Genomic DNA, 22,504 nt, shown 5'->3' with positions numbered 1-22,504 from the left:
GGAAGATGATGTGTGAACGCTCTCATCCACTGTCCTTCCTGGGTGGAAGGAAGACATTTGTGGTAAGCATCTTCAGGTCTCAGGGGATTTTTCCTGGGGAGTGATATGGCTGGGGTCAATGATGACATAATCTGTCTGGAAGAGAGATGATGACCTAAAAATCATGCTCAGAGAGGTTATGCTGAGGCCCTGTGGGAAAGTCCTTTGGCCCAGCCTTCCAGATCTTCTTTAGAGCGGACTCCCATTTTGATTTCTTTCACCTGCACCAAGTAATCCAAAAGACCTGGGTGGCCGATTTTGGTCAGGCTGATTCCTTGGCTCTTTTCCTCTTTTTGTGTCCTTTAGCACAACCTGCCTCCGAGGAGTTCACCGTTGCGAGGACAAAAGGTGAGGGATTTCCCGTGATTTGCCCTGGCCCCATCTGACACTTAGGCAAGTGAGGATACACCGCAAAAGGCAGTAGGGTTTGCTGACAAGGCTGAGGCATGTCCCCTGGTGTTTGCTTGACCTTGCCTGGTTGACTAAGTGGCGGTGATGTGCGTGGGTGGATACTTCGGAATCAGAGAATGCTGAAACATGTGCGCTGGAGTCGTCTGCGATAGCCTGGGTCCAAGTCCGATAGGGCCTACCGAAATGGGAGAAACGGCCAATTAGAACAATGTATTTTCCCAAGATATTTAGGAGATGTGAATGGCCCAGAGCTCTACAGGAGACTGGTCAACTTGCTGTAATTGAAAGCGTGTGTCAGTTGCGGCTGGACTCGCAGGATTTGCGGGACGCTTTTCCCGTGAATCTTGAAATTGGATGAGCGACTCAGTAGTCTGATAGCTGGCTCCAGCTTTCAAGTAAAGGTAGCTGCACAGATAACTGCATAGAAAATCTAAAGTCAGGGTCGATGCCAGGTGTGAAGGGGACACGAGGGTCAGGAGCACTTTCAGGTTGATGCCACAGGAGGTCATGTTTCCCTGGAGCTCTAGACAGTGAAAGCAGGCGTAAGTGCTGCCTTGCACATGTGCAGAGATCAGTGTTCCTACAGAGTTCGTTGGAATCCTGTAGAGGTTCCATAAGACTCCTGCTCTCTTTGTGCCAAGGAATCCTCTGATGGTTGATAAACAGGAGGAGATGTGTTCCCTGTGTTCCCATTCTTTGGGAATGAGGTGGCCTGGACTGTGTCTCTCCATGGCACAAGGGTGAAATCAAACTCTGGAAATGCCTAGTTGAATTTGGGGCCAAATTCTTGGTGAAAGCCCTCTTCCGAGTGTCCCACAGCTCATTTGAAGATCCCCAGTTTTGGGAACCCTTGGATGTCATTTCCTGGAAGTGCTCGTGCACGGATCCGTGCCTGTGGACACAGATTCGGCTTCCTCGTAGACATTAGCCGGGGCTGATCAAATGAATAGCCTGTTCTTGGCTGGGACTTCCTGAGTACTTTTCTCCATTCGGAGTCCTCTATGCCTTGTCTTGATCTGGCACGCGTCTGCCTTTCTGTCAAGGGTCAGCAGTCTCACTAATGGGCGAGAAGTGTGTGTCTTGATTTCGTCCCTCTTTTGGGCTATATGTGGAAAAAGCATAGCTGTTAGGCAATGAATGTCTCTCGTCTGATGTCTGACTTACTTCTTTGCCCTTCCTCAAAGGATTGCAAGGTCGAAGCCTGTTTTCCTGCTTTCATGAGGGTCAAGCTACTCCCCGGGAAACCGGAAGAGGATGTGCGAACCTTCTCATCCTGCGTGATTGCGGGCTGGATGGACGATATCGGTGGTGAGGAACTTGAAGACTCAGGTGATTTCTCCCGGGGATTGAGATGTCTCGGGTCAACGAAGACACCTCAACTTGTCTCGAAGAGAGATGATGACATAAAAATCATGCTCAATAGGATCCCGCTGAGGCCCAGAGAGAAACTCCTTTTCCCTAACGTTAATGATCTGCTTTAGAGGGGACCCCCGTTTGGATCCCTTTTTCCTCCACCAAGTGATCAAAAACTCCTCCCTGACCGATTTTGGTCATGCTGATTCCTTGGCTCTTTTCGTCTTTTTCTGTCATTTCGAAAGACCTGCTTTCAGGAGATTCACCACCGAAAGAACTCAAGGTGAGTGAATGACGGCGGTTTTCCCTTGTCTCTGGTGACACTTAGACAAGTGAAAATGGAGCCCAAGAGGCAGTCGGGTTTTGTGGAAAAGCTGAGACGTGTCCCCTGCTTTGAGCTTGACCTGACCGATTGACCAAGTGGCGGTGATATGCACGGGTGGATAGTTAGGAAGCACAGGAACCTAGAAGAATTTCCACTTGAGTAATTTTTGCTAGTCCGGTTCCCAGTCGGGTATGCCTACGGAAGTTTGAGAATATTTTCAACTCTCAACTCTTTACGGGATGGGAGTGTGTAGCAGCTCTACTGGAGAAACCAGAGAGACTTGCCCTAGTTGAAAGCCTGTGTCAGTTGCGACTGGACTCTTAGGATCTCCAGGGCCTCTTTCCCAGACATCTTGGTATTGGATGAAGACTGGAGTAGCCTGACACCTCGCTGTAGCATTCAAGAAAAGGCAGCAGCACCACTATCTGAGTCAAAAAGCTAATGCCAGGCTCAATACCATTCGGTACGTGGGTCGCGAGCGTCATGACTAGTTTCAGGTTCATACCACAGGAGGTCAGGATCTGCTGACAGTCTAATCAGGCAATGCAGGCATAACTGCTGCCTTCCACATGTGGAAAGATCATTTTCTTGACAGATCTTTGGAATCTTGTAGAGATTCCATAGAACTCCTTTTCCGTGTGCCCCACGGGATCCTCTGATGCTTGATATACGGGAGGAGATGTGTTCCCTCTCTGGGGATTATTGGGGCCTGAGGTAGATTCGATTGTGTCTCTCCATGGCTCAGTGGTGAAATGAAAGCGTTGAAGGACTGTGGCAATTTTAACAAGTGTTGGCAGAATTCTTGGAAAGCTATTCTTTTCCAAATGTCCTCCAGCTGATTTGAAGATCCCCCGGTGCTGGGGACTCTTGGGTGCCATTTCCCGGGAGTCCGCACACATTGGACAGTGCCCGTGGACGCATAGTTGGCTGCCTTCAACACATCAGTCAGGCTTAAGCAATGGCAAAGGCTCCTTTTGCCTGGGTCCTCCTGTAAATTTCTGCTACATCCAGAGACCTCTCTGCCTTCTTCTGAATATTGCATGATTCTCTCCTTCTGTCATGGGTCAGCAGACTCCCCAGTGGGTTGCAAATGGCTGTCTTGATTTTGTCCATGTGTTCGCGAATGTCTGGCTGAAAGCCTAGCCTTAGGGAAGTGAGTTTCTCTTCTGGGATCTCTGTCTTACTGATTTCCCCTTTTCAAAGGGTTAGTGAGGTCGATGTCTCTTGTGCCGCTTTCATGGGGGTCAAGCCAACTGCCCGGGAAACTGGAAGATGATGTGTGAACGCTCTCATCCACTGTCCTTCCTGGGTGGAAGGAAGACATTTGTGGTAAGCATCTTCAGGTCTCAGGGGATTTTTCCTGGGGAGTGATATGGCTGGGGTCAATGATGACATAATCTGTCTGGAAGAGAGATGATGACCTAAAAATCATGCTCAGAGAGGTTATGCTGAGGCCCTGTGGGAAAGTCCTTTGGCCCAGCCTTCCAGATCTTCTTTAGAGCGGACTCCCATTTTGATTTCTTTCACCTGCACCAAGTAATCCAAAAGACCTGGGTGGCCGATTTTGGTCAGGCTGATTCCTTGGCTCTTTTCCTCTTTTTGTGTCCTTTAGCACAACCTGCCTCCGAGGAGTTCACCGTTGCGAGGACAAAAGGTGAGGGATTTCCCGTGATTTGCCCTGGCCCCATCTGACACTTAGGCAAGTGAGGATACACCGCAAAAGGCAGTAGGGTTTGCTGACAAGGCTGAGGCATGTCCCCTGGTGTTTGCTTGACCTTGCCTGGTTGACTAAGTGGCGGTGATGTGCGTGGGTGGATACTTCGGAATCAGAGAATGCTGAAACATGTGCGCTGGAGTCGTCTGCGATAGCCTGGGTCCAAGTCCGATAGGGCCTACCGAAATGGGAGAAACGGCCAATTAGAACAATGTATTTTCCCAAGATATTTATGAGATGTGAATGGCCCAGAGCTCTACAGGAGACTGGTCAACTTGCTGTAATTGAAAGCGTGTGTCAGTTGCGGCTGGACTCGCAGGATTTGCGGGACGCTTTTCCCGTGAATCTTGAAATTGGATGAGCGACTCAGTAGTCTGATAGCTGGCTCCAGCTTTCAAGTAAAGGTAGCTGCACAGATAACTGCATAGAAAATCTAAAGTCAGGGTCGATGCCAGGTGTGAAGGGGACACGAGGGTCAGGAGCACTTTCAGGTTGATGCCACAGGAGGTCATGTTTCCCTGGAGCTCTAGACAGTGAAAGCAGGCGTAAGTGCTGCCTTGCACATGTGCAGAGATCAGTGTTCCTACAGAGTTCGTTGGAATCCTGTAGAGGTTCCATAAGACTCCTGCTCTCTTTGTGCCAAGGAATCCTCTGATGGTTGATAAACAGGAGGAGATGTGTTCCCTGTGTTCCCATTCTTTGGGAATGAGGTGGCCTGGACTGTGTCTCTCCATGGCACAAGGGTGAAATCAAACTCTGGAAATGCCTAGTTGAATTTGGGGCCAAATTCTTGGTGAAAGCCCTCTTCCGAGTGTCCCACAGCTCATTTGAAGATCCCCAGTTTTGGGAACCCTTGGATGTCATTTCCTGGAAGTGCTCGTGCACGGATCCGTGCCTGTGGACACAGATTCGGCTTCCTCGTAGACATTAGCCGGGGCTGATCAAATGAATAGCCTGTTCTTGGCTGGGACTTCCTGAGTACTTTTCTCCATTCGGAGTCCTCTATGCCTTGTCTTGATCTGGCACGCGTCTGCCTTTCTGTCAAGGGTCAGCAGTCTCACTAATGGGCGAGAAGTGTGTGTCTTGATTTCGTCCCTCTTTTGGGCTATATGTGGAAAAAGCATAGCTGTTAGGCAATGAATGTCTCTCGTCTGATGTCTGACTTACTTCTTTGCCCTTCCTCAAAGGATTGCAAGGTCGAAGCCTGTTTTCCTGCTTTCATGAGGGTCAAGCTACTCCCCGGGAAACCGGAAGAGGATGTGCGAACCTTCTCATCCTGCGTGATTGCGGGCTGGATGGACGATATCGGTGGTGAGGAACTTGAAGACTCAGGTGATTTCTCCCGGGGATTGAGATGTCTCGGGTCAACGAAGACACCTCAACTTGTCTCGAAGAGAGATGATGACATAAAAATCATGCTCAATAGGATCCCGCTGAGGCCCAGAGAGAAACTCCTTTTCCCTAACGTTAATGATCTGCTTTAGAGGGGACCCCCGTTTGGATCCCTTTTTCCTCCACCAAGTGATCAAAAACTCCTCCCTGACCGATTTTGGTCATGCTGATTCCTTGGCTCTTTTCGTCTTTTTCTGTCATTTCGAAAGACCTGCTTTCAGGAGATTCACCACCGAAAGAACTCAAGGTGAGTGAATGACGGCGGTTTTCCCTTGTCTCTGGTGACACTTAGACAAGTGAAAATGGAGCCCAAGAGGCAGTCGGGTTTTGTGGAAAAGCTGAGACGTGTCCCCTGCTTTGAGCTTGACCTGACCGATTGACCAAGTGGCGGTGATATGCACGGGTGGATAGTTAGGAAGCACAGGAACCTAGAAGAATTTCCACTTGAGTAATTTTTGCTAGTCCGGTTCCCAGTCGGGTATGCCTACGGAAGTTTGAGAATATTTTCAACTCTCAACTCTTTACGGGATGGGAGTGTGTAGCAGCTCTACTGGAGAAACCAGAGAGACTTGCCCTAGTTGAAAGCCTGTGTCAGTTGCGACTGGACTCTTAGGATCTCCAGGGCCTCTTTCCCAGACATCTTGGTATTGGATGAAGACTGGAGTAGCCTGACACCTCGCTGTAGCATTCAAGAAAAGGCAGCAGCACCACTATCTGAGTCAAAAAGCTAATGCCAGGCTCAATACCATTCGGTACGTGGGTCGCGAGCGTCATGACTAGTTTCAGGTTCATACCACAGGAGGTCAGGATCTGCTGACAGTCTAATCAGGCAATGCAGGCATAACTGCTGCCTTCCACATGTGGAAAGATCATTTTCTTGACAGATCTTTGGAATCTTGTAGAGATTCCATAGAACTCCTTTTCCGTGTGCCCCACGGGATCCTCTGATGCTTGATATACGGGAGGAGATGTGTTCCCTCTCTGGGGATTATTGGGGCCTGAGGTAGATTCGATTGTGTCTCTCCATGGCTCAGTGGTGAAATGAAAGCGTTGAAGGACTGTGGCAATTTTAACAAGTGTTGGCAGAATTCTTGGAAAGCTATTCTTTTCCAAATGTCCTCCAGCTGATTTGAAGATCCCCCGGTGCTGGGGACTCTTGGGTGCCATTTCCCGGGAGTCCGCACACATTGGACAGTGCCCGTGGACGCATAGTTGGCTGCCTTCAACACATCAGTCAGGCTTAAGCAATGGCAAAGGCTCCTTTTGCCTGGGTCCTCCTGTAAATTTCTGCTACATCCAGAGACCTCTCTGCCTTCTTCTGAATATTGCATGATTCTCTCCTTCTGTCATGGGTCAGCAGACTCCCCAGTGGGTTGCAAATGGCTGTCTTGATTTTGTCCATGTGTTCGCGAATGTCTGGCTGAAAGCCTAGCCTTAGGGAAGTGAGTTTCTCTTCTGGGATCTCTGTCTTACTGATTTCCCCTTTTCAAAGGGTTAGTGAGGTCGATGTCTCTTGTGCCGCTTTCATGGGGGTCAAGCCAACTGCCCGGGAAACTGGAAGATGATGTGTGAACGCTCTCATCCACTGTCCTTCCTGGGTGGAAGGAAGACATTTGTGGTAAGCATCTTCAGGTCTCAGGGGATTTTTCCTGGGGAGTGATATGGCTGGGGTCAATGATGACATAATCTGTCTGGAAGAGAGATGATGACCTAAAAATCATGCTCAGAGAGGTTATGCTGAGGCCCTGTGGGAAAGTCCTTTGGCCCAGCCTTCCAGATCTTCTTTAGAGCGGACTCCCATTTTGATTTCTTTCACCTGCACCAAGTAATCCAAAAGACCTGGGTGGCCGATTTTGGTCAGGCTGATTCCTTGGCTCTTTTCCTCTTTTTGTGTCCTTTAGCACAACCTGCCTCCGAGGAGTTCACCGTTGCGAGGACAAAAGGTGAGGGATTTCCCGTGATTTGCCCTGGCCCCATCTGACACTTAGGCAAGTGAGGATACACCGCAAAAGGCAGTAGGGTTTGCTGACAAGGCTGAGGCATGTCCCCTGGTGTTTGCTTGACCTTGCCTGGTTGACTAAGTGGCGGTGATGTGCGTGGGTGGATACTTCGGAATCAGAGAATGCTGAAACATGTGCGCTGGAGTCGTCTGCGATAGCCTGGGTCCAAGTCCGATAGGGCCTACCGAAATGGGAGAAACGGCCAACTAGAACAATGTATTTTCCCAAGATATTTATGAGATGTGAATGGCCCAGAGCTCTACAGGAGACTGGTCAACTTGCTGTAATTGAAAGCGTGTGTCAGTTGCGGCTGGACTCGCAGGATTTGCGGGACGCTTTTCCCGTGAATCTTGAAATTGGATGAGCGACTCAGTAGTCTGATAGCTGGCTCCAGCTTTCAAGTAAAGGTAGCTGCACAGATAACTGCATAGAAAATCTAAAGTCAGGGTCGATGCCAGGTGTGAAGGGGACACGAGGGTCAGGAGCACTTTCAGGTTGATGCCACAGGAGGTCATGTTTCCCTGGAGCTCTAGACAGTGAAAGCAGGTGTAAGTGCTGCCTTGCACATGTGCAGAGATCAGTGTTCCTACAGAGTTCGTTGGAATCCTGTAGAGGTTCCATAAGACTCCTGCTCTCTTTGTGCCAAGGAATCCTCTGATGGTTGATAAACAGGAGGAGATGTGTTCCCTGTGTTCCCATTCTTTGGGAATGAGGTGGCCTGGACTGTGTCTCTCCATGGCACAAGGGTGAAATCAAACTCTGGAAATGCCTAGTTGAATTTGGGGCCAAATTCTTGGTGAAAGCCCTCTTCCGAGTGTCCCACAGCTCATTTGAAGATCCCCAGTTTTGGGAACCCTTGGATGTCATTTCCTGGAAGTGCTCGTGCACGGATCCGTGCCTGTGGACACAGATTCGGCTTCCTCGTAGACATAAGCCGGGGCTGATCAAATGAATAGCCTGTTCTTGGCTGGGACTTCCTGAGTACTTTTCTCCATTCGGAGTCCTCTATGCCTTGTCTTGATCTGGCACGCGTCTGCCTTTCTGTCAAGGGTCAGCAGTCTCACTAATGGGCGAGAAGTGTGTGTCTTGATTTCGTCCCTCTTTTGGGCTATATGTGGAAAAAGCATAGCTGTTAGGCAATGAATGTCTCTCGTCTGATGTCTGACTTACTTCTTTGCCCTTCCTCAAAGGATTGCAAGGTCGAAGCCTGTTTTCCTGCTTTCATGAGGGTCAAGCTACTCCCCGGGAAACCGGAAGAGGATGTGCGAACCTTCTCATCCTGCGTGATTGCGGGCTGGATGGACGATATCGGTGGTGAGGAACTTGAAGACTCAGGTGATTTCTCCCGGGGATTGAGATGTCTCGGGTCAACGAAGACACCTCAACTTGTCTCGAAGAGAGATGATGACATAAAAATCATGCTCAATAGGATCCCGCTGAGGCCCAGAGAGAAACTCCTTTTCCCTAACGTTAATGATCTGCTTTAGAGGGGACCCCCGTTTGGATCCCTGTTTCCTCCACCAAGTGATCAAAAACTCCTCCCTGACCGATTCTGGTCATGCTGATTCCTTGGCTCTTTTCGTCTTTTTCTGTCATTCCGAAAGACCTGCTTTCAGGAGATTCACCACCGAAAGAACTCAAGGTGAGTGAATGACGGCGGTTTTCCCTTGTCTCTGGTGACACTTAGACAAGTGAAAATGGAGCCCAAGAGGCAGTCGGGTTTTGTGGAAAAGCTGAGACGTGTCCCCTGCTTTGAGCTTGACCTGACCGATTGACCAAGTGGCGGTGATATGCACGGGTGGATAGTTAGGAAGCACAGGAACCTAGAAGAATTTCCACTTGAGTAATTTTTGCTAGTCCGGTTCCCAGTCGGGTATGTCTACGGAAGTTTGAGAATATTTTCAACTCTCAACTCTTTACGGGATGGGAGTGTGTAGCAGCTCTACTGGAGAAACCAGAGAGACTTGCCCTAGTTGAAAGCCTGTGTCAGTTGCGACTGGACTCTTAGGATCTCCAGGGCCTCTTTCCCAGACATCTTGGTATTGGATGAAGACTGGAGTAGCCTGACACCTCGCTGTAGCATTCAAGAAAAGGCAGCAGCACCACTATCTGAGTCAAAAAGCTAATGCCAGGCTCAATACCATTCGGTACGTGGGTCGCGAGCGTCATGACTAGTTTCAGGTTCATACCACAGGAGGTCAGGATCTGCTGACAGTCTAATCAGGCAATGCAGGCATAACTGCTGCCTTCCACATGTGGAAAGATCATTTTCTTGACAGATCTTTGGAATCTTGTAGAGATTCCATAGAACTCCTTTTCCGTGTGCCCCACGGGATCCTCTGATGCTTGATATACGGGAGGAGATGTGTTCCCTCTCTGGGGATTATTGGGGCCTGAGGTAGATTCGATTGTGTCTCTCCATGGCTCAGTGGTGAAATGAAAGCGTTGAAGGACTGTGGCAATTTTAACAAGTGTTGGCAGAATTCTTGGAAAGCTATTCTTTTCCAAATGTCCTCCAGCTGATTTGAAGATCCCCCGGTGCTGGGGACTCTTGGGTGCCATTTCCCGGGAGTCCGCACACATTGGACAGTGCCCGTGGACGCATAGTTGGCTGCCTTCAACACATCAGTCAGGCTTAAGCAATGGCAAAGGCTCCTTTTGCCTGGGTCCTCCTGTAAATTTCTGCTACATCCAGAGACCTCTCTGCCTTCTTCTGAATATTGCATGATTCTCTCCTTCTGTCATGGGTCAGCAGACTCCCCAGTGGGTTGCAAATGGCTGTCTTGATTTTGTCCATGTGTTCGCGAATGTCTGGCTGAAAGCCTAGCCTTAGGGAAGTGAGTTTCTCTTCTGGGATCTCTGTCTTACTGATTTCCCCTTTTCAAAGGGTTAGTGAGGTCGATGTCTCTTGTGCCGCTTTCATGGGGGTCAAGCCAACTGCCCGGGAAACTGGAAGATGATGTGTGAACGCTCTCATCCACTGTCCTTCCTGGGTGGAAGGAAGACATTTGTGGTAAGCATCTTCAGGTCTCAGGGGATTTTTCCTGGGGAGTGATATGGCTGGGGTCAATGATGACATAATCTGTCTGGAAGAGAGATGATGACCTAAAAATCATGCTCAGAGAGGTTATGCTGAGGCCCTGTGGGAAAGTCCTTTGGCCCAGCCTTCCAGATCTTCTTTAGAGCGGACTCCCATTTTGATTTCTTTCACCTGCACCAAGTAATCCAAAAGACCTGGGTGGCCGATTTTGGTCAGGCTGATTCCTTGGCTCTTTTCCTCTTTTTGTGTCCTTTAGCACAACCTGCCTCCGAGGAGTTCACCGTTGCGAGGACAAAAGGTGAGGGATTTCCCGTGATTTGCCCTGGCCCCATCTGACACTTAGGCAAGTGAGGATACACCGCAAAAGGCAGTAGGGTTTGCTGACAAGGCTGAGGCATGTCCCCTGGTGTTTGCTTGACCTTGCCTGGTTGACTAAGTGGCGGTGATGTGCGTGGGTGGATACTTCGGAATCAGAGAATGCTGAAACATGTGCGCTGGAGTCGTCTGCGATAGCCTGGGTCCAAGTCCGATAGGGCCTACCGAAATGGGAGAAACGACCAACTAGAACAATGTATTTTCCCAAGATATTTATGAGATGTGAATGGCCCAAGCTCTACAGGAGACTGGTCAACTTGCTGTAATTGAAAGCGTGTGTCAGTTGCTGCTGGACTCGCAGGATTTGCGGGGCGCTTTTCCCGTGAATCTTGAAATTGGATGAGCGACTCAGTAGTCTGATAGCTGGCTCCAGCTTTCAAGTAAAGGTAGCTGCACAGATAACTGCATAGAAAATCTAAAGTCAGGGTCGATGCCAGGTGTGAAGGGGACACGAGGGTCAGGAGCACTTTCAGGTTGATGCCACAGGAGGTCATGTTTCCCTGGAGCTCTAGACAGTGAAAGCAGGCGTAAGTGCTGCCTTGCACATGTGCAGAGATCAGTGTTCCTACAGAGTTCGTTGGAATCCTGTAGAGGTTCCATAAGACTCCTCCTCTCTTTGTGCCAAGGAATCCTCTGATGGTTGATAAACAGGAGGAGATGTGTTCCCTGTGTTCCCATTCTTTGGGAATGAGGTGGCCTGGACTGTGTCTCTCCATGGCACAAGGGTGAAATCAAACTCTGGAAATGCCTAGTTGAATTTGGGGCCAAATTCTTGGTGAAAGCCCTCTTCTGAGTGTCCCACAGCTCATTTGAAGATCCCCAGTTTTGGGAACCCTTGGATGTCATTTCCTGGAAGTGCTCGTGCACGGATCCGTGCCTGTGGACACAGATTCGGCTTCCTCGTAGACATTAGCCGGGGCTGATCAAATGAATAGCCTGTTCTTGGCTGGGACTTCCTGAGTACTTTTCTCCATTCGGAGTCCTCTATGCCTTGTCTTGATCTGGCACGCGTCTGCCTTTCTGTCAAGGGTCAGCAGTCTCACTAATGGGCGAGAAGTGTGTGTCTTGATTTCGTCCCTCTTTTGGGCTATATGTGGAAAAAGCATAGCTGTTAGGCAATGAATGTCTCTCGTCTGATGTCTGACTTACTTCTTTGCCCTTCCTCAAAGGATTGCAAGGTCGAAGCCTGTTTTCCTGCTTTCATGAGGGTCAAGCTACTCCCCGGGAAACCGGAAGAGGACGTGCGAACCTTCTCATCCTGCGTGATTGCGGGCTGGATGGACGATATCGGTGGTGAGGAACTTGAAGACTCAGGTGATTTCTCCCGGGGATTGAGATGTCTCGGGTCAACGAAGACACCTCAACTTGTCTCGAAGAGAGATGATGACATAAAAATCATGCTCAATAGGATCCCGCTGAGGCCCAGAGAGAAACTCCTTTTCCCTAACGTTAATGATCTGCTTTAGAGGGGACCCCCGTTTGGATCCCTGTTTCCTCCACCAAGTGATCAAAAACTCCTCCCTGACCGATTCTGGTCATGCTGATTCCTTGGCTCTTTTCGTCTTTTTCTGTCATTCCGAAAGACCTGCTTTCAGGAGATTCACCACCGAAAGAACTCAAGGTGAGTGAATGACGGCGGTTTTCCCTTGTCTCTGGTGACACTTAGACAAGTGAAAATGGAGCCCAAGAGGCAGTCGGGTTTTGTGGAAAAGCTGAGACGTGTCCCCTGCTTTGAGCTTGACCTGACCGATTGACCAAGTGGCGGTGATATGCACGGGTGGATAGTTAGGAAGCACAGGAACCTAGAAGAATTTCCACTTGAGTAATTTTTGCTAGTCCGGTTCCCAGTCGGGTATGTCTACGGAAGTTTGAGAATATTTTCAACTCTCAACTCTTTACGGGATGGGAGTGTGTAGCAGCTCTACTGGAGAAACCAGAGAGACTTGCCCTAGTTGAAAGCCTGTGTCAGTTGCGACTGGACTCTTAGGATCTCCAGGGCCTCTTTCCCAGACATCTTGGTATTGGATGAAGACTGGAGTAGCCTGACACCTCGCTGTAGCATTCAAGAAAAGGCAGCAGCACCACTATCTGAGTCAAAAAGCTAATGCCAGGCTCAATACCATTCGGTACGTGGGTCGCGAGCGTCATGACTAGTTTCAGGTTCATACCACAGGAGGTCAGGATCTGCTGACAGTCTAATCAGGCAATGCAGGCATAACTGCTGCCTTCCACATGTGGAAAGATCATTTTCTTGACAGATCTTTGGAATCTTGTAGAGATTCCATAGAACTCCTTTTCCGTGTGCCCCACGGGATCCTCTGATGCTTGATATACGGGAGGAGATGTGTTCCCTCTCTGGGGATTATTGGGGCCTGAGGTAGATTCGATTGTGTCTCTCCATGGCTCAGTGGTGAAATGAAAGCGTTGAAGGACTGTGGCAATTTTAACAAGTGTTGGCAGAATTCTTGGAAAGCTATTCTTTTCCAAATGTCCTCCAGCTGATTTGAAGATCCCCCGGTGCTGGGGACTCTTGGGTGCCATTTCCCGGGAGTCCGCACACATTGGACAGTGCCCGTGGACGCATAGTTGGCTGCCTTCAACACATCAGTCAGGCTTAAGCAATGGCAAAGGCTCCTTTTGCCTGGGTCCTCCTGTAAATTTCTGCTACATCCAGAGACCTCTCTGCCTTCTTCTGAATATTGCATGATTCTCTCCTTCTGTCATGGGTCAGCAGACTCCCCAGTGGGTTGCAAATGGCTGTCTTGATTTTGTCCATGTGTTCGCGAATGTCTGGCTGAAAGCCTAGCCTTAGGGAAGTGAGTTTCTCTTCTGGGATCTCTGTCTTACTGATTTCCCCTTTTCAAAGGGTTAGTGAGGTCGATGTCTCTTGTGCCGCTTTCATGGGGGTCAAGGCAACTGCCCGGGAAACTGGAAGATGATGTGTGAACGCTCTCATCCACTGTCCTTCCTGGGTGGAAGGAAGACATTTGTGGTAAGCATCTTCAGGTCTCAGGGGATTTTTCCTGGGGAGTGATATGGCTGGGGTCAATGATGACATAATCTGTCTGGAAGAGAGATGATGACCTAAAAATCATGCTCAGAGAGGTTATGCTGAGGCCCTGTGGGAAAGTCCTTTGGCCCAGCCTTCCAGATCTTCTTTAGAGCGGACTCCCATTTTGATTTCTTTCACCTGCACCAAGTAATCCAAAAGACCTGGGTGGCCGATTTTGGTCAGGCTGATTCCTTGGCTCTTTTCCTCTTTTTGTGTCCTTTAGCACAACCTGCCTCCGAGGAGTTCACCGTTGCGAGGACAAAAGGTGAGGGATTTCCCGTGATTTGCCCTGGCCCCATCTGACACTTAGGCAAGTGAGGATACACCGCAAAAGGCAGTAGGGTTTGCTGACAAGGCTGAGGCATGTCCCCTGGTGTTTGCTTGACCTTGCCTGGTTGACTAAGTGGCGGTGATGTGCGTGGGTGGATACTTCGGAATCAGAGAATGCTGAAACATGTGCGCTGGAGTCGTCTGCGATAGCCTGGGTCCAAGTCCGATAGGGCCTACCGAAATGGGAGAAACGACCAACTAGAACAATGTATTTTCCCAAGATATTTATGAGATGTGAATGGCCCAAGCTCTACAGGAGACTGGTCAACTTGCTGTAATTGAAAGCGTGTGTCAGTTGCTGCTGGACTCGCAGGATTTGCGGGGCGCTTTTCCCGTGAATCTTGAAATTGGATGAGCGACTCAGTAGTCTGATAGCTGGCTCCAGCTTTCAAGTAAAGGTAGCTGCACAGATAACTGCATAGAAAATCTAAAGTCAGGGTCGATGCCAGGTGTGAAGGGGACACGAGGGTCAGGAGCACTTTCAGGTTGATGCCACAGGAGGTCATGTTTCCCTGGAGCTCTAGACAGTGAAAGCAGGCGTAAGTGCTGCCTTGCACATGTGCAGAGATCAGTGTTCCTACAGAGTTCGTTGGAATCCTGTAGAGGTTCCATAAGACTCCTCCTCTCTTTGTGCCAAGGAATCCTCTGATGGTTGATAAACAGGAGGAGATGTGTTCCCTGTGTTCCCATTCTTTGGGAATGAGGTGGCCTGGACTGTGTCTCTCCATGGCACAAGGGTGAAATCAAACTCTGGAAATGCCTAGTTGAATTTGGGGCCAAATTCTTGGTGAAAGCCCTCTTCTGAGTGTCCCACAGCTCATTTGAAGATCCCCAGTTTTGGGAACTCTTGGATGTCATTTCCTGGAAGTGCTCGTGCACGGATCCGTGCCTGTGGACACAGATTCGGCTTCCTCGTAGACATTAGCCGGGGCTGATCAAATGAATAGCCTGTTCTTGGCTGGGACTTCCTGAGTACTTTTCTCCATTCGGAGTCCTCTATGCCTTGTCTTGATCTGGCACGCGTCTGCCTTTCTGTCAAGGGTCAGCAGTCTCACTAATGGGCGAGAAGTGTGTGTCTTGATTTCGTCCCTCTTTTGGGCTATATGTGGAAAAAGCATAGCTGTTAGGCAATGAATGTCTCTCGTCTGATGTCTGACTTACTTCTTTGCCCTTCCTCAAAGGATTGCAAGGTCGAAGCCTGTTTTCCTGCTTTCATGAGGGTCAAGCTACTCCCCGGGAAACCGGAAGAGGATGTGCGAACCTTCTCATCCTGCGTGATTGCGGGCTGGATGGACGATATCGGTGGTGAGGAACTTGAAGACTCAGGTGATTTCTCCCGGGGATTGAGATGTCTCGGGTCAACGAAGACACCTCAACTTGTCTCGAAGAGAGATGATGACATAAAAATCATGCTCAATAGGATCCCGCTGAGGCCCAGAGAGAAACTCCTTTTCCCTAACGTTAATGATCTGCTTTAGAGGGGACCCCCGTTTGGATCCCTTTTTCCTCCACCAAGTGATCAAAAACTCCTCCCTGACCGATTTTGGTCATGCTGATTCCTTGGCTCTTTTCGTCTTTTTCTGTCATTTCGAAAGACCTGCTTTCAGGAGATTCACCACCGAAAGAACTCAAGGTGAGTGAATGACGGCGGTTTTCCCTTGTCTCTGGTGACACTTAGACAAGTGAAAATGGAGCCCAAGAGGCAGTCGGGTTTTGTGGAAAAGCTGAGACGTGTCCCCTGCTTTGAGCTTGACCTGACCGATTGACCAAGTGGCGGTGATATGCACGGGTGGATAGTTAGGAAGCACAGGAACCTAGAAGAATTTCCACTTGAGTAATTTTTGCTAGTCCGGTTCCCAGTCGGGTATGTCTATGGAAGTTTGAGAATATTTTCAACTCTCAACTCTTTACGGGATGGGAGTGTGTAGCAGCTCTACTGGAGAAACCAGAGAGACTTGCCCTAGTTGAAAGCCTGTGTCAGTTGCGACTGGACTCTTAGGATCTCCAGGGCCTCTTTCCCAGACATCTTGGTATTGGATGAAGACTGGAGTAGCCTGACACCTCGCTGTAGCATTCAAGAAAAGGCAGCAGCACCACTATCTGAGTCAAAAAGCTAATGCCAGGCTCAATACCATTCGGTACGTGGGTCGCGAGCATCATGACTAGTTTCAGGTTCATACCACAGGAGGGCAGGATCTGCTGACAGTCTAATCAGGCAATGCAGGCATAACTGCTGCCTTCCACATGTGGAAAGATCATTTTCTTGACAGATCTTTGGAATCTTGTAGAGATTCCATAGAACTCCTTTTCCGTGTGCCCCACGGGATCCTCTGATGCTTGATATACGGGAGGAGATGTGTTCCCTCTCTGGGGATTATTGGGGCCTGAGGTAGATTCGATTGTGTCTCTCCATGGCTCAGTGGTGAAATGAAAGCGTTGAAGGACTGTGGCAATTTTAACAAGTGTTGGCAGAATTTTTGGAAAGCTATTCTTTTCCAAATGTCCTCCAGCTGATTTGAAGATCCCCCGGTGCTGGGGACTCTTGCGTGCCATTTCCCGGGAGTCCGCACACATTGGACAGTGCCCGTGGACGCATAGTTGGCTGCCTTCAACACATCAGTCAGGCTTAAGCAATGGCAAAGGCTCCTTTTGCCTGGGTCCTCCTGTAAATTTCTGCTACATCCAGAGACCTCTCTGCCTTCTTCTGAATATTGCATGATTCTCTCCTTCTGTCATGGGTCAGCAGACTCCCCAGTGGGTTGCAAATGGCTGTCTTGATTTTGTCCATGTGTTCGCGAATGTCTGGCTGAAAGCCTAGCCTTAGGGAAGTGAGTTTCTCTTCTGGGATCTCTGTCTTACTGATTTCCCCTTTTCAAAGGGTTAGTGAGGTCGATGTCTCTTGTGCCGCTTTCATGGGGGTCAAGCCAACTGCCCGGGAAACTGGAAGATGATGTGTGAACGCTCTCATCCACTGTCCTTCCTGGGTGGAAGGAAGACATTTGTGGTAAGCATCTTCAGGTCTCAGGGGATTTTTCCTGGGGAGTGATATGGCTGGGGTCAATGATGACATAATCTGTCTGGAAGAGAGATGATGACCTAAAAATCATGCTCAGAGAGGTTATGCTGAGGCCCTGTGGGAAAGTCCTTTGGCCCAGCCTTCCAGATCTTCTTTAGAGCGGACTCCCATTTTGATTTCTTTCACCTGCACCAAGTAATCCAAAAGACCTGGGTGGCCGATTTTGGTCAGGCTGATTCCTTGGCTCTTTTCCTCTTTTTGTGTCCTTTAGCACAACCTGCCTCCGAGGAGTTCACCGTTGCGAGGACAAAAGGTGAGGGATTTCCCGTGATTTGCCCTGGCCCCATCTGACACTTAGGCAAGTGAGGATACACCGCAAAAGGCAGTAGGGTTTGCTGACAAGGCTGAGGCATGTCCCCTGGTGTTTGCTTGACCTTGCCTGGTTGACTAAGTGGCGGTGATGTGCGTGGGTGGATACTTAGGAATCAGAGAATGCTGAAACATGTGCGCTGGAGTCGTCTGCGATAGCCTGGGTCCAAGTCCGATAGGGCCTACCGAAATGGGAGAAACGGCCAACTAGAACAATGTATTTTCCCAAGATATTTATGAGATGTGAATGGCCCAGAGCTCTACAGGAGACTGGTCAACTTGCTGTAATTGAAAGCGTGTGTCAGTTGCGGCTGGACTCGCAGGATTTGCGGGACGCTTTTCCCGTGAATCTTGAAATTGGATGAGCGACTCAGTAGTCTGATAGCTGGCTCCAGCTTTCAAGTAAAGGTAGCTGCACAGATAACTGCATAGAAAATCTAAAGTCAGGGTCGATGCCAGGTGTGAAGGGGACACGAGGGTCAGGAGCACTTTCAGGTTGATGCCACAGGAGGTCATGTTTCCCTGGAGCTCTAGACAGTGAAAGCAGGCGTAAGTGCTGCCTTGCACATGTGCAGAGATCAGTGTTCCTACAGAGTTCGTTGGAATCCTGTAGAGGTTCCATAAGACTCCTCCTCTCTTTGTGCCAAGGAATCCTCTGATGGTTGATAAACAGGAGGAGATGTGTTCCCTGTGTTCCCATTCTTTGGGAATGAGGTGGCCTGGACTGTGTCTCTCCATGGCACAAGGGTGAAATCAAACTCTGGAAATGCCTAGTTGAATTTGGGGCCAAATTCTTGGTGAAAGCCCTCTTCCGAGTGTCCCATAGCTCATTTGAAGATCCCCAGTTTTGGGAACCCTTGGATGTCATTTCCTGGAAGTGCTCGTGCACGGATCCGTGCCTGTGGACACAGATTCGGCTTCCTCGTAGACATTAGCCGGGGCTGATCAAATGAATAGCCTGTTCTTGGCTGGGACTTCCTGAGTACTTTTCTCCATTCGGAGTCCTCTATGCCTTGTCTTGATCTGGCACGCGTCTGCCTTTCTGTCAAGGGTCAGCAGTCTCACTAATGGGCGAGAAGTGTGTGTCTTGATTTCGTCCCTCTTTTGGGCTATATGTGGAAAAAGCATAGCTGTTAGGCAATGAATGTCTCTCGTCTGATGTCTGACTTACTTCTTTGCCCTTCCTCAAAGGATTGCAAGGTCGAAGCCTGTTTTCCTGCTTTCATGAGGGTCAAGCTACTCCCCGGGAAACCGGAAGAGGACGTGCGAACCTTCTCATCCTGCGTGATTGCGGGCTGGATGGACGATATCGGTGGTGAGGAACTTGAAGACTCAGGTGATTTCTCCCGGGGATTGAGATGTCTCGGGTCAACGAAGACACCTCAACTTGTCTCGAAGAGAGATGATGACATAAAAATCATGCTCAATAGGATCCCGCTGAGGCCCAGAGAGAAACTCCTTTTCCCTAACGTTAATGATCTGCTTTAGAGGGGACCCCCGTTTGGATCCCTTTTTCCTCCACCAAGTGATCAAAAACTCCTCCCTGACCGATTTTGGTCATGCTGATTCCTTGGCTCTTTTCGTCTTTTTCTGTCATTTCGAAAGACCTGCTTTCAGGAGATTCACCACCGAAAGAACTCAAGGTGAGTGAATGACGGCGGTTTTCCCTTGTCTCTGGTGACACTTAGACAAGTGAAAATGGAGCCCAAGAGGCAGTCGGGTTTTGTGGAAAAGCTGAGACGTGTCCCCTGCTTTGAGCTTGACCTGACCGATTGACCAAGTGGCGGTGATATGCACGGGTGGATAGTTAGGAAGCACAGGAACCTAGAAGAATTTCCACTTGAGTAATTTTTGCTAGTCCGGTTCCCAGTCGGGTATGTCTATGGAAGTTTGAGAATATTTTCAACTCTCAACTCTTTACGGGATGGGAGTGTGTAGCAGCTCTACTGGAGAAACCAGAGAGACTTGCCCTAGTTGAAAGCCTGTGTCAGTTGCGACTGGACTCTTAGGATCTCCAGGGCCTCTTTCCCAGACATCTTGGTATTGGATGAAGACTGGAGTAGCCTGACACCTCGCTGTAGCATTCAAGAAAAGGCAGCAGCACCACTATCTGAGTCAAAAAGCTAATGCCAGGCTCAATACCATTCGGTACGTGGGTCGCGAGCGTCATGACTAGTTTCAGGTTCATACCACAGGAGGTCAGGATCTGCTGACAGTCTAATCAGGCAATGCAGGCATAACTGCTGCCTTCCACATGTGGAAAGATCATTTTCTTGACAGATCTTTGGAATCTTGTAGAGATTCCATAGAACTCCTTTTCCGTGTGCCCCACGGGATCCTCTGATGCTTGATATACGGGAGGAGATGTGTTCCCTCTCTGGGGATTATTGGGGCCTGAGGTAGATTCGATTGTGTCTCTCCATGGCTCAGTGGTGAAATGAAAGCGTTGAAGGACTGTGGCAATTTTAACAAGTGTTGGCAGAATTCTTGGAAAGCTATTCTTTTCCAAATGTCCTCCAGCTGATTTGAAGATCCCCCGGTGCTGGGGACTCTTGGGTGCCATTTCCCGGGAGTCCGCACACATTGGACAGTGCCCGTGGACGCATAGTTGGCTGCCTTCAACACATCAGTCAGGCTTAAGCAATGGCAAAGGCTCCTTTTGCCTGGTTCCTCCTGTAAATTTCTGCTACATCCAGAGACCTCTCTGCCTTCTTCTGAATATTGCATGATTCTCTCCTTCTGTCATGGGTCAGCAGACTCCCCAGTGGGTTGCAAATGGCTGTCTTGATTTTGTCCATGTGTTCGCGAATGTCTGGCTGAAAGCCTAGCCCTAGGGAAGTGAGTTTCTCTTCTGGGATCTCTGTCTTACTGATTTCCCCTTTTCAAAGGGTTAGTGAGGTCGATGTCTCTTGTGCCGCTTTCATGGGGGTCAAGCCAACTGCCCGGGAAACTGGAAGATGATGTGTGAACGCTCTCATCCACTGTCCTTCCTGGGTGGAAGGAAGACATTTGTGGTAAGCATCTTCAGGTCTCAGGGGATTTTTCCTGGGGAGTGATATGGCTGGGGTCAATGATGACATAATCTGTCTGGAAGAGAGATGATGACCTAAAAATCATGCTCAGAGAGGTTATTCTGAGGCCCTGTGGGAAAGTCCTTTGGCCCAGCCTTCCAGATCTTCTTTAGATCGGACTCCCATTTTGATTTCTTTCACCTGCACCAAGTAATCCAAAAGACCTGGGTGGCCGATTTTGGTCAGGCTGATTCCTTGGCTCTTTTCCTCTTTTTGTGTCCTTTAGCAAAACCTGCCTCCAAGCAGTTCACCGTTGCGAGGACAAAAGGTGAGGGATTTCCCGTGATTTGCCCTGGCCCCATCTGACACTTAGGCAAGTGAGGATACACCTCAGAAGGCAGTAGGGTTTGCTGACAAGGCTGAGGCATGTCCCCTGGTGTTTGCTTGACCTTGCCTGGTTGACTAAGTGGCGGTGATGTGCGTGGGTGGATACTTCGGAATCAGAGAATGCTGAAACATGTGCGCTGGAGTCGTCTGCGATAGCCTGGGTCCAAGTCCGATAGGGCCTACCGAAATGGGAGAAACGGCCAACTAGAACAATGTATTTTCCCAAGATATTTATGAGATGTGAATGGCCCAGAGCTCTACAGGAGACTGGTCAACTTGCTGTAATTGAAAGCGTGTGTCAGTTGCGGCTGGACTCGCAGGATTTGCGGGGCGCTTTTCCCGTGAATCTTGAAATTGGATGAGCGACTCAGTAGTCTGATAGTTGGCTCCAGCTTTCAAGTAAAGGTAGCTGCACAGATAACTGCATAGAAAATCTAAAGTCAGGGTCGATGCCAGGTGTGAAGGGGACACGAGGGTCAGGAGCACTTTCAGGTTGATGCCACAGGAGGTCATGTTTCCCTGGAGCTCTAGACAGTGAAAGCAGGCGTAAGTGCTGCCTTGCACATGTGCAGAGATCAGTGTTCCTACAGAGTTCGTTGGAATCCTGTAGAGGTTCCATAAGACTCCTGCTCTCTTTGTGCCAAGGAATCCTCTGATGGTTGATAAACAGGAGGAGATGTGTTCCCTGTGTTCCCATTCTTTGGGAATGAGGTGGCCTGGACTGTGTCTCTCCATGGCACAAGGTTGAAATCAAACTCTGGAAATGCCTAGTTGAATTTGGGGCCAAATTCTTGGTGAAAGCCCTCTTCCGAGTGTCCCACAGCTCATTTGAAAATCCCCAGTTTTGGGAACCCTTGGATGTCATTTCCTGGAAGTGCTCGTGCACGGATCCGTGCCTGTGGACACAGATTCGGCTTCCTCGTAGACATTAGCCGGGGCTGATCAAATGAATAGCCTGTTCTTGGCTGGGACTTCCTGAGTACTTTTCTCCATTCGGAGTCCTCTATGCCTTGTCTTGATCTGGCACGCGTCTGCCTTTCTGTCAAGGGTCAGCAGTCTCACTAATGGGCGAGAAGTGTGTGTCTTGATTTCGTCCCTCTTTTGGGCTATATGTGGAAAAAGCATAGCTGTTAGGCAATGAATGTCTCTCGTCTGATGTCTGACTTACTTCTTTGCCCTTCCTCAAAGGATTGCAAGGTCGAAGCCTGTTTTCCTGCTTTCATGAGGGTCAAGCTACTCCCCGGGAAACCGGAAGAGGATGTGCGAACCTTCTCATCCTGCGTGATTGCGGGCTGGATGGACGATATCGGTGGTGAGGAACTTGAAGACTCAGGTGATTTCTCCCGGGGATTGAGATGTCTCGGGTCAACGAAGACACCTCAACTTGTCTCGAAGAGAGATGATGACATAAAAATCATGCTCAATAGGATCCCGCTGAGGCCCAGAGAGAAACTCCTTTTCCCTAACGTTAATGATCTGCTTTAGAGGGGACCCCCGTTTGGATCCCTTTTTCCTCCACCAAGTGATCAAAAACTCCTCCCTGACCGATTCTGGTCATGCTGATTCCTTGGCTCTTTTCGTCTTTTTCTGTCATTTCGAAAGACCTGCTTTCAGGAGATTCACCACCGAAAGAACTCAAGGTGAGTGAATGACGGCGGTTTTCCCTTGTCTCTGGTGACACTTAGACAAG

At 49.3% G+C, this 22,504-nt stretch overlaps 14 non-coding genes across 14 annotated transcripts; all 14 read left to right on the top strand.

The window, feature by feature from the left end:
* The first annotated feature begins 112 nt into the window (after nt 1-112).
* LOC135227475 (small nucleolar RNA SNORD115) lies at nt 113-190 on the top strand. Its single transcript, XR_010317639.1, has one exon. It is a non-coding gene; the product is annotated as a small nucleolar RNA SNORD115 (small nucleolar RNA).
* A 1,618-nt stretch (nt 191-1,808) lies between these two features.
* Nucleotides 1,809-1,889, top strand: LOC135227383 (small nucleolar RNA SNORD115). The gene has a single exon (XR_010317550.1). It is a non-coding gene; the product is annotated as a small nucleolar RNA SNORD115 (small nucleolar RNA).
* A 1,618-nt stretch (nt 1,890-3,507) lies between these two features.
* Nucleotides 3,508-3,585, top strand: LOC135227474 (small nucleolar RNA SNORD115). Its single transcript, XR_010317638.1, has one exon. It is a non-coding gene; the product is annotated as a small nucleolar RNA SNORD115 (small nucleolar RNA).
* A 1,618-nt stretch (nt 3,586-5,203) lies between these two features.
* On the top strand, nt 5,204-5,284 carry LOC135227382 (small nucleolar RNA SNORD115). Its single transcript, XR_010317549.1, has one exon. It is a non-coding gene; the product is annotated as a small nucleolar RNA SNORD115 (small nucleolar RNA).
* A 1,618-nt stretch (nt 5,285-6,902) lies between these two features.
* On the top strand, nt 6,903-6,980 carry LOC135227473 (small nucleolar RNA SNORD115). The gene has a single exon (XR_010317637.1). It is a non-coding gene; the product is annotated as a small nucleolar RNA SNORD115 (small nucleolar RNA).
* A 1,618-nt stretch (nt 6,981-8,598) lies between these two features.
* On the top strand, nt 8,599-8,679 carry LOC135227381 (small nucleolar RNA SNORD115). The gene has a single exon (XR_010317548.1). It is a non-coding gene; the product is annotated as a small nucleolar RNA SNORD115 (small nucleolar RNA).
* A 1,618-nt stretch (nt 8,680-10,297) lies between these two features.
* LOC135227471 (small nucleolar RNA SNORD115) lies at nt 10,298-10,375 on the top strand. Its single transcript, XR_010317636.1, has one exon. It is a non-coding gene; the product is annotated as a small nucleolar RNA SNORD115 (small nucleolar RNA).
* A 1,617-nt stretch (nt 10,376-11,992) lies between these two features.
* Nucleotides 11,993-12,073, top strand: LOC135227380 (small nucleolar RNA SNORD115). Its single transcript, XR_010317547.1, has one exon. It is a non-coding gene; the product is annotated as a small nucleolar RNA SNORD115 (small nucleolar RNA).
* Nucleotides 12,074-13,691: 1,618 nt separating this feature from the next.
* On the top strand, nt 13,692-13,769 carry LOC135227470 (small nucleolar RNA SNORD115). The gene has a single exon (XR_010317635.1). It is a non-coding gene; the product is annotated as a small nucleolar RNA SNORD115 (small nucleolar RNA).
* A 1,617-nt stretch (nt 13,770-15,386) lies between these two features.
* Nucleotides 15,387-15,467, top strand: LOC135227379 (small nucleolar RNA SNORD115). Its single transcript, XR_010317546.1, has one exon. It is a non-coding gene; the product is annotated as a small nucleolar RNA SNORD115 (small nucleolar RNA).
* Nucleotides 15,468-17,085: 1,618 nt separating this feature from the next.
* LOC135227469 (small nucleolar RNA SNORD115) lies at nt 17,086-17,163 on the top strand. The gene has a single exon (XR_010317634.1). It is a non-coding gene; the product is annotated as a small nucleolar RNA SNORD115 (small nucleolar RNA).
* A 1,618-nt stretch (nt 17,164-18,781) lies between these two features.
* LOC135227378 (small nucleolar RNA SNORD115) lies at nt 18,782-18,862 on the top strand. Its single transcript, XR_010317545.1, has one exon. It is a non-coding gene; the product is annotated as a small nucleolar RNA SNORD115 (small nucleolar RNA).
* Nucleotides 18,863-20,480: 1,618 nt separating this feature from the next.
* LOC135227582 (small nucleolar RNA SNORD115) lies at nt 20,481-20,558 on the top strand. Its single transcript, XR_010317746.1, has one exon. It is a non-coding gene; the product is annotated as a small nucleolar RNA SNORD115 (small nucleolar RNA).
* Nucleotides 20,559-22,176: 1,618 nt separating this feature from the next.
* Nucleotides 22,177-22,257, top strand: LOC135227377 (small nucleolar RNA SNORD115). Its single transcript, XR_010317544.1, has one exon. It is a non-coding gene; the product is annotated as a small nucleolar RNA SNORD115 (small nucleolar RNA).
* Nucleotides 22,258-22,504: the final 247 nt, after the last annotated feature.

This window comes from Loxodonta africana, chromosome 13, assembly GCF_030014295.1.
Source record: "Loxodonta africana isolate mLoxAfr1 chromosome 13, mLoxAfr1.hap2, whole genome shotgun sequence".
NCBI classification, from domain to species: Eukaryota; Metazoa; Chordata; class Mammalia; order Proboscidea; family Elephantidae; genus Loxodonta; species Loxodonta africana.
This window is presented reverse-complemented; position numbering and strand designations above follow the sequence as displayed.